Source organism: Urocitellus parryii, chromosome 12, assembly GCF_045843805.1.
Source record: "Urocitellus parryii isolate mUroPar1 chromosome 12, mUroPar1.hap1, whole genome shotgun sequence".
NCBI classification, from domain to species: Eukaryota; Metazoa; Chordata; class Mammalia; order Rodentia; family Sciuridae; genus Urocitellus; species Urocitellus parryii.
In genome coordinates this window covers 76,497,876-76,506,800 of record NC_135542.1, presented here as the reverse complement: position 1 = coordinate 76,506,800, position 8,925 = coordinate 76,497,876, and the positions used below count along the sequence as shown (strand labels likewise).

The 8,925-nt window shown below is 39.8% G+C and overlaps 1 pseudogene; it reads left to right on the top strand.

Annotated features, from left to right (window-relative positions):
- Nucleotides 1–6,605: 6,605 nt before the first annotated feature.
- LOC113190558 (homeobox protein TGIF1-like) lies at nt 6,606–7,734 on the top strand (annotated as a pseudogene).
- Nucleotides 7,735–8,925: the final 1,191 nt, after the last annotated feature.

Below are 8,925 nucleotides of genomic sequence, written 5' to 3'. Positions count from 1 at the left end.
CTGCTCATATGTTATGCATAAGCAGCTCACAAGAGACAAAGCCCTCCATTAATATGTTGAATTATTTTTAACACACTTATATTTCTATCCTGAATCATCATCCCTGAGAGATGGCAAATTTCCATCTTCCCAGCTGGGGGGAGCACCTGCAAAATGCAAGCCCAAACTGTGACACATCTGGTATAAAAAAAAAAAAAAAAAAAAAAAAAAAAAAAGATCTTGTTTCATCTGGCCAACAGGCTAAAATATCAAGATCATTGAACAGAAACAAGGCAGAAAGTTAACTGCCTCTTCTATGTAGTCAACGCAGATGTCTAGTTAAGCTGTTTATATTGTAAGCACATGTGTATGTTAACAGAGCACAGATCCCTTTAATAAGCCAGAGTTGGAATATAAATGCAAGAGAATTTTAAAGACCTGAGTGCAATAATTCAGTTCTTTTTTATCTTCCCATAGAAACTAAATTAGTTTCTGCAGATCTGTATTATCTTTAAACAGATGCCTGTAACACAAAAATAAATTATTTTAAGAGTTATTTTGGTATCTCCAAATTGTTTATTTCCTTTAAACACCATATTCCACGTTTTTTGTATTTTAATATTTAGCTTCACTTACCATAAATTACTTGCACATGACTTAAACCAGGTGTCTTGATTTGTGAGGCTTCAAAGTGGATTCTGAGATAAGAATTGAGTTTGGGTGGTTTGAGGGGTTATCTCAGGGAGTGGGGAAAGGGAGCCATGGAAAGGAAAGATGCAAATAAGTGACTGACTTAATGAGTGGGCCTTCTCTGTAGGCACCTGGTGCTCAGTTCCTCTGGGATCCTCAGAAAAATCCTGTGGAACTCAACTCAGAAGCATTCCACCAACCAGTGTAACTCCACAACATGTTCAACCAGAAGAATAAGATCCTAATTAAAATGATACACACCCCCCACACACACACAAACACACACACACACTCCATGTATGTATAATCTGCCAAAATACATTCTACTTTCATGATTTCTAAAAAGAATTTAAAATTTAAAAAAGGAAAAGAATTCCACCAAAAGCCCAATATCTGGGGTATTTATCTACCAGCGCCCACCCACCCCTAACTTCCAGTGGGTGAATGAGCTCTCTAATGCTGGAAAAAGCCCTCAGGCAAAAACAAGAGAGAGCTTTGATACAGGGTACTGCCAGTAAGCTAGAAACATCCAGTAAGCTCATGTGGCTAAAGCGATGTGCAGGTGGACATCGGCACCGGCTGGACAAGGTCAGTCAATGCTTTATGACCCTGACAGCTGAAATTTATGTTACATCCTGGCTTGATGGCTTCTTATCACATAAACCTCTTTCTTGACCTTTTACTCTTCATTCTCCCATCTTTTTATTTTTTCTTCTCTTTTCCTCTCTTTTACTAAAATTTTCTTCTCTAAGTGTTATTTGATTAGCAAGTTGGGCACCACCATGTCTAAGAGATGTGGTACTGATAGAAAAAGACCCATAAGGTACTATGAAAAGTGTGGTGTCATATTGTTGACACCAGGAGCCTGATTCTAGAGTTCATCACACCAAACTACAGAGTACTGGATGAAATGGGTTGCTTCTCAAAGGTGAATGTTCAGGGGAGCTAATGAAGCTAAAGCTTCAAGGCTCCTCTCTTACATCAGCCCCTTCCAACACCCTGGAAGGAACTCTAGCTGTATATTCACGTAGCCATATATTTTTGTCAAATTTGAAAAATTCATATATTTTAGCTGACTTATAGGATCCCTCCTTCCTCTCGGTTTTCAGCATCATACTTTTCCTCGTGTTCTATAGCACTGGAGTAGGTCATAAGCATTTTTGAGAATCCAGTCTGGGGAATTTGAGTTAGGAAGGTATATTCAGTTTGGGTTTAGGAGGACGTATTTATATGGTTAACAGTCGCTTCTATGTGTTATTTGAGCTCCTGTCTGGCATAGGAATAGCTTTTAAAAATATTCCTACCACCCTCTCTGTTGATCTTACCTGATAGCAAGCACAAAAATCAAAATCAGGATTCCTATCACAATATAATGTCCTATAGCATCTAGTGCTGGATGTGAACCGGAAAACCAAGTTTTGAAATAGTCAAAGCCAGAAGCTAATCTACCAAAAATTCTTTCATACACCAGACATATAAAATGGTAATCAGAGGGCTTGGGTTTTAATCAATTCCTAAGTCATGAATATACGTGATTATGCAGCAGGCACAATTACAAATGCACCATACCATGAAAATATTTTGCATAAATTTTATAAGAACTCACTAGAAACAATTCTAACTATGAGAAGTGAATTATAATCAAAATATGTTTCAGATAATACCAAAAGCTGTAACTTATTGAGAGGAAGAAATAAATTTCAAATGGAAATAATGGAGAGACTTGTGGGTTAATTTGTAATCAAATTAGTGAAGAGGAATGAATCATGTGAACACACTGGATAAGATGTAAATGTCCTGCTACTTCAGTACAGAACACTAACATAAGTGAGAATAACACAAAACCAAGAGTTAGACACTACCCCCTGACTAACAGGTGTGTCATTTCAAAGAGTATTAAAATTAGTCCCTGGACAAGAAAATTTGGAGTGATCCAAACTTATGCAGATCTTACATGATACAAAATTGATAGATGTCCGGAACTGCCATATAGGAGTTGAGCACCCTTAGCCTTAAGCTGTGGAGGTGTGGAGACTGGTTTCCCTTGCACAGGAAACAGGTGGATCCACAGGGGAGCCAGGCTCTGGGAATGGGCGTTACCCAATGGGCTGCCTTCTCATTCCTTTGTAATACTACCCTTTACCCTTTTTGGATGGAATGTTCTATCTAATGGTTCTCTTCAATAAAAACCAAGGTTCAGGGCCTGTCCCCCACCCCACCTCTCTCTCCAGCCTCCTGTGTTTTTCTCTTGTGCCCTTGTGGGAGCTTAAGCTGGAGGAGGAGGAGCCATCCTGAAAAGCCCCAAGATAAAAGGTATTTTCTGTGTCTGTGTGATTCCTTCCTGCCAGCCCAATTCACCCGAGTGATCCTGGTTCCGAAGAGGTTTCCCAAATTTCCAAATTTGACAATTTTTAAAAGGTGCATGATGTTATAATGATTTATGAAGGCAGAAACTTCTAGAAACCATAAATTTTTTTAAAAAAAATGAAAACCTCAGGCTGGGGTTGTGGCTCAGTGGTAGAGTTCTTGTCTCACATGTGTGGGCACTGGGTTAGATCCTCGGCACCATATAAATAAATAAAATAAAGGTATTAAGTCCATTTACAACTAAAAAAAAGTCAACCATACAAAAAGAAAAACACAATTATATATCTATTCTCTCTATTAAAAATATATAGAATTGTCATCATACTATGTAGCCAAAAATGCAGGAAAGGAGTTTTACAAAGGAGTGTTAGGCAGCTTTCAAAAAAAATGTTTGTTCCCCAGACTTTGTGACTTTTTGCTATATTTGTCAGCTTTTGAAATTTGTAATTTGTTGTGATTTCTTTTGATATTTTAAATAAAAATTCACTTTTGTGTCTAATCTTACACTTATAATTTTGTATTCTTTCCCTTAAAGTGAGCCACCAAATATGTGTAAGCTTTGTTCAAAATTTGGGCACATCCCTGGTAGTAAGACCAAAAAGCAGCCCTGCTGCTTATTACATAGATGGAGCTTTCGTGAAAGTTACAAAAGGACACTTTCTTAGTACATTCTGTGTTGTAAATACTTGTCACTTTATTGAGAGAGACAGAAAGAGATCTCAATTTTATAGACTGAACTTCCAAGATTTTGTGTTCCCACTTGTTTGGCCTCTGGGAAGATCTCTGGCTGTGTTATAACATGGTAAATGCATCATATTGCAGGTATGTGGCACAGTAGTGTGGAAGAGGTCAAATGACCAGAAGGAAAGCAAAAGACTGCAGAGAAGACAGGCTTCACTCTCTATGACAACCCTCATTCTCAGGAACTAATCCACCCCTGCAAGTTTCCATGAAACCAACATTAATTCCTTTAACCAGAATGATCCTGACCCAGTTGCCTTCAATTAGCCCCTAGCTCTTAAAGGTCCTTTCAGTACCATTACTTTGGGCTCAAGCTTTAACTTAGGTTTGGAGAGAACTAACTGCTTCCAAACTATGTCAGACACTTAATCTTGGTCTTGAAAAATGAAAATAGTCAGAAAATGGTACAGAAGATGGCCTTATATTTCCACACCTGCCATCAGCTCCTATAGCCATCATTTCATCTTGTTAATAGCAATTGTGGATTTAAGAGTAGTAAGTTCTGGGGCTGGGGATGTGGCTCAAGCGGTAGTGCGCTCGCCTGGCATGCGTGCTGCCCGGGTTCAAACCTCAGCACCACATACAAACAAAGATGTTGTGTCTGCCAAAAACTAAAAAATAAATATTAAAATTCTCTCTCTCTCTCTCTCTTTTTTTTTAAAAAAAAAGAGTAGTAAGTTCTGACTCAAATCAAAAGTTGAAAAATATACTTCAACCCTCATGTTTATAGGTGAGTTATTCTTATAGCACTTCAATGTTGTATTTCTCCTTACTTGTCTCTTACCAATGATTACCTGTCTTCATTTTCTCCTTGTTTCTATTGCTAGCCATTAATAAGAAGGAAAAGACCTCAGTGAGGTTTATCTGAGGCTATCCAAACCCCTGATTATATCTCAGCAACTGGATCTAACCTTATATTTCTAGTGGCATTCATTTTAATAAACATTTCACTGGGCATCCACCATGTGCCAGGTATTGCACTAAGTACTAAGTGAATGAAGACAAATACATCATGGTCCCTGGCCTCAGAGAACTTACAGTATAGTCAGAAAATGAAAAATAATGTTTTGCGTTCAGTTTTTTTAAAAAATCAGCACCATTTATTGAGCACTTATTATTCACGAGGTGCTTCCAAACCATTATTTCATTCCTCACATTCACCCTATGAAGAGGGATTACTATTCATCATAGTGGTGAAGAAGCAGATTCGATGACTTGGTTAGGACCAAATATCAAGCAGGGTTGAATCAAGACAGGAAACAAGACCCATTTTGTCTCCAAAGCCTGAATATTTTCTTAGGAGAGCAAAGCTCCGGGTAGTTGATTTTGGTGAGGGGGCAGTGAAGTCACTCCTGGGCTCATCTCTAGGGGAACCAGATTTCTTCAAGTACAGCAGATGTTTCAGCAGAAGAGGACCTATGCACAAAGGCAAGCATTGTCGTCAGCTTTTCCACTGCTGCAATTAAAAGACCCAACCAGAACAATTGTAAAGGAGAAAAAGTTTATTTGAGGGCTCACATTTCAGAGGTCTTAGTCCATAGAAGGCTGGCTCCATTCTTTGGGACTTGAGGTGAGGCAAAACATGATGGCGGATGTGGTGGAGGGAAGCAGCTCACATGATGATCAAGAAGCAGAGAGAGACTCCACTGGCTAACTATTTTACATAGTCTCACACATGAGCTTAAGGGGGATACCTCACATCCAAATATAACAACAAGGAAGCAAAAACAAGTAACAGGCCGAGAAAACTTGTGGTTCCTCATGCTCAACCAAGATCCTGGCTCCTGATATTGAATCATGTGATGACAAATCACTTCATCCATCAGTTTCTTTATTTCCCCCAAACTTTTTCCCTCTCTCTCTTTACTTCTCTCCTTCTTTCATTCCTTCCATAAGCATGGATATGATGGTTGTTGAAGTACCTTCCCTACTTGTAAGAAACTTACAGGGTTTTTTTGGGAGGGGGAATGAATCAAATAATCTCACAATCGAATGTGATTTGTAAATTTCAACTGTGCCAGAGACTACAAAAAAGGCATGAGGTACTACATGAGCCTAGGGGGAAATCAAATGACCTACTTAGGCATCCCTAGAAAATGTCACTTGAACTTTCTTTAAGATAAATAGAAAATAACTACACACACACACAAAAAAAAAAACCGTAGCATCCAGAAAGGGATACACATATGCAAATTCTCTTCGAAGGCAGAGAGCATTTTTTGGCACAGTGTTACAAGCAACTGGAATATCAGTGTGGTTGGGGCTGAGGATGAGGCTGGATAGATATGTAGAGACCATTGAAGAAACCGTGCCTTTGTTTTTAAAACAATAGGAAGCTATTTAAATATTTTAAGTGGGTAGGTAATGTTACCAGATTTTCACTTTTACAAGAAAAATCACTTTGACCTGGAGATAGGTTGGAGAAGGGGTTAGGGTAGATGCAGGTTAGAAAGACTCCAGCAGTTCAGGAGAAGATGGCAGGGTAACTCAGGCAAGAGTGTTGGTGGAGGTTCTGACAGCATTTAGGTGCACCATGCAGGAGCCAGGAAGGAAGGAGATGGTGAGAGGAGTGAGCTGGGTGAAGGAGAGTCCCCTCTAGCTGCCTTAAGATCTCTGTAGTAGGAGGTCCATGAGTCACTTGAATTCCATCCAGGAACAGGCACCTGGGATCCTAGTGCCTTGTTCAACAATAACAGCTGGGGCACATCCTATAAGTTGCAGGAGAGTCAGCAGTGAAGGAGGACAACTCCTTGCCTTTGCCTGCTGTGTCCCTGCTCCTGGTCCCTTGATTTCTCAACATTGCCTTTCACTGGGAGAGCAGTTCCAGAATGAAGAACAAGAATAGTGAGGTGGGGGCATCCCACAGCGAGACTGATGATAAGGACAACTTGGACACATCTCTGGACCTTTTCTCTTCCACTTTTCTCTTGGGGGGCAAGAGAATGAGAAGAGGCAACTTGCCCAAGGAGTCTGTTTAGATTCTGCAGGATATGAGCACCAAAACAATGCCTGTCCCTCAGAGGAAGAAAAAGCAATATTATCCCAGCAAACACACCTGTCCACGATACAGGTTTGTAGCTGGTTCATCCACACCAGGTATAGGCTTCTCCCGGACTTGCTGAGAGAGGATGGCAAAGATTCAAATCAGTTCATCATTTCTTGCTCTAGAGCCAAGATTTCTGAAGCCAGCTGTACATGTGAGAAATAGAAAATCTAGTTCATTTTCAAAATACAGTATTCAGCCTTAATTGGGTCCAATTGTAGCCATTTGATGGTGGCCCTTTCCTTTGCCCACCCCAATTTTAAAATTAGCCAATCACATAGATTGTACCCCTGTGCTCCTCCAATCAAGGTGATGGGCAGCACTGCACTAGGTATATAGAGAGGTGGACTGCCCACCCAGGAGCACTTGCTAGTCAGGTTCCAGTAGGTAGGGAGATGTTCTGGAAGAAGTAAAAGTGTGCCTTGCCTACCCACTTTCAAACGTGTTTGATTTCTTGTGGCACCTCGGTATTTCTAGGCTGCAATGGGTATTGAAAACATCATGCCAGCTCTAGAGAAGAGCCTATTTTATTCCTGTACAACTAGACCAAACCCAACCCTGGGGAGACCACTGTCTCCAAAGCCATTATCCCTGGATCAATTTTGGCTTGTCCATCAATGATCTACCATGCTTTGAAAGACGTGCTTTTCTCTTTCTGCCTTTGGTTGATGTGGGACAAATCACAGATATACAGCAAATGGCAGCCAGCAACTTTACAGACATCTCTCTCTTGTACCCAGAGGACACATGTAAATCTGGATTGAGTACAAATAAATACTCAGGATAGGTCTTTTCAACACTCCTCTCTTACTCCACCAGACCTCAACTAGGATTTTCATAGATTTCAGCTTCTGGTGGATGTTACATCCAAACAGACTGCAGAGATGGGAGTTTCAGGCAAAACTATGGCTTAACCCTTGCTGTAGCAAAAGATTTCTCAAAAATGTTGTCATGCTTGCTGGACAGTGATGGCAAGATATGAATTGAATTTTTAATATATTTTATTAATATTTGCATATGGGATTGCTAAAATGAAGCTTCTTGTTAGTGAAATGTCTTCAATGGAATATAATCATCACAAGAATTATTCATTTGTAGAAGTAAAGAGTTACTTTTGTGAATGTTTCTTGGTAGATTATTCATAGTATGAGATGGCTCTCAGTATCATGTAATTTTTTTCCTTCTCTTCCCCTTTTTTGTTGGTGTTTTTTTCAGAATGTGCAAGACTTAGAACAGATAGTATCATTTCTTTCCCATGGGGAACAAGATGCCCACCTACTATCTAGTTAATTTCAAAGTACTGTCTAATTAATTTTCAAATTATTTTCAAACAAGTGTGAATCTAGTTGATTGATGTCTTTTTCATAATATTTTCTTTATCAAAAAAATGTGTTAGTGGAGAACAAGAAAAGAAATGAACAGATTTAACATATTTAAGAAGCAAAATCGAAAGCTTAATGATGGATGAGATGTGGAGCGTGAGGGAGAAGGACATGTCAAGAATTAATGTGGGTTCTGGCTCCCATTATCTGTTACATAGGCAGTTGTTTCCATGTAGAGATTAAGGAACCTACCTGGGGCTCCACCACCTTCAACAGATGGCTTCCAAGGTCACCCTCTTCTCATCTACATCAAGTGGATCAGGGAAAGCATGGAGGGTTGAATGTGAGGACTTTGCTAGGGGGCAGACCTGAATGTTGCTTATGTCACTCTGCTCATCTTCCTTTAGATGCGCTTCATTGTGAGGAAGCCTGAGAAATAGATTCTAGTTCTGTGTTTAGGAAGAGGTGCAAACAGACCTGGTCATTAACTAGCAGTCTCTATCTCCATGGATGAGGTAGAAAATGAGTATATTCTTTACTGTGGCACTGGAAGTGTTCCCCAGGAACAGAGAACAGTTTTCTAGTCCCCAGACTTGTTTTCGTTTTAGTTGTAGATGGACACAATGGCTTTATATTGTTTGTTTATTTTTATGTGGTGCTGAGTATCGAACCCAGTGCCTCACACGGGCTAGGCAAGTGCGATACCACTGAGCCACAACCCTAGCCCCCCCCAGACTTCTTTTAGCTTCACTTTTCTCCTTATTCCTTTGGTGTATTTCTAGC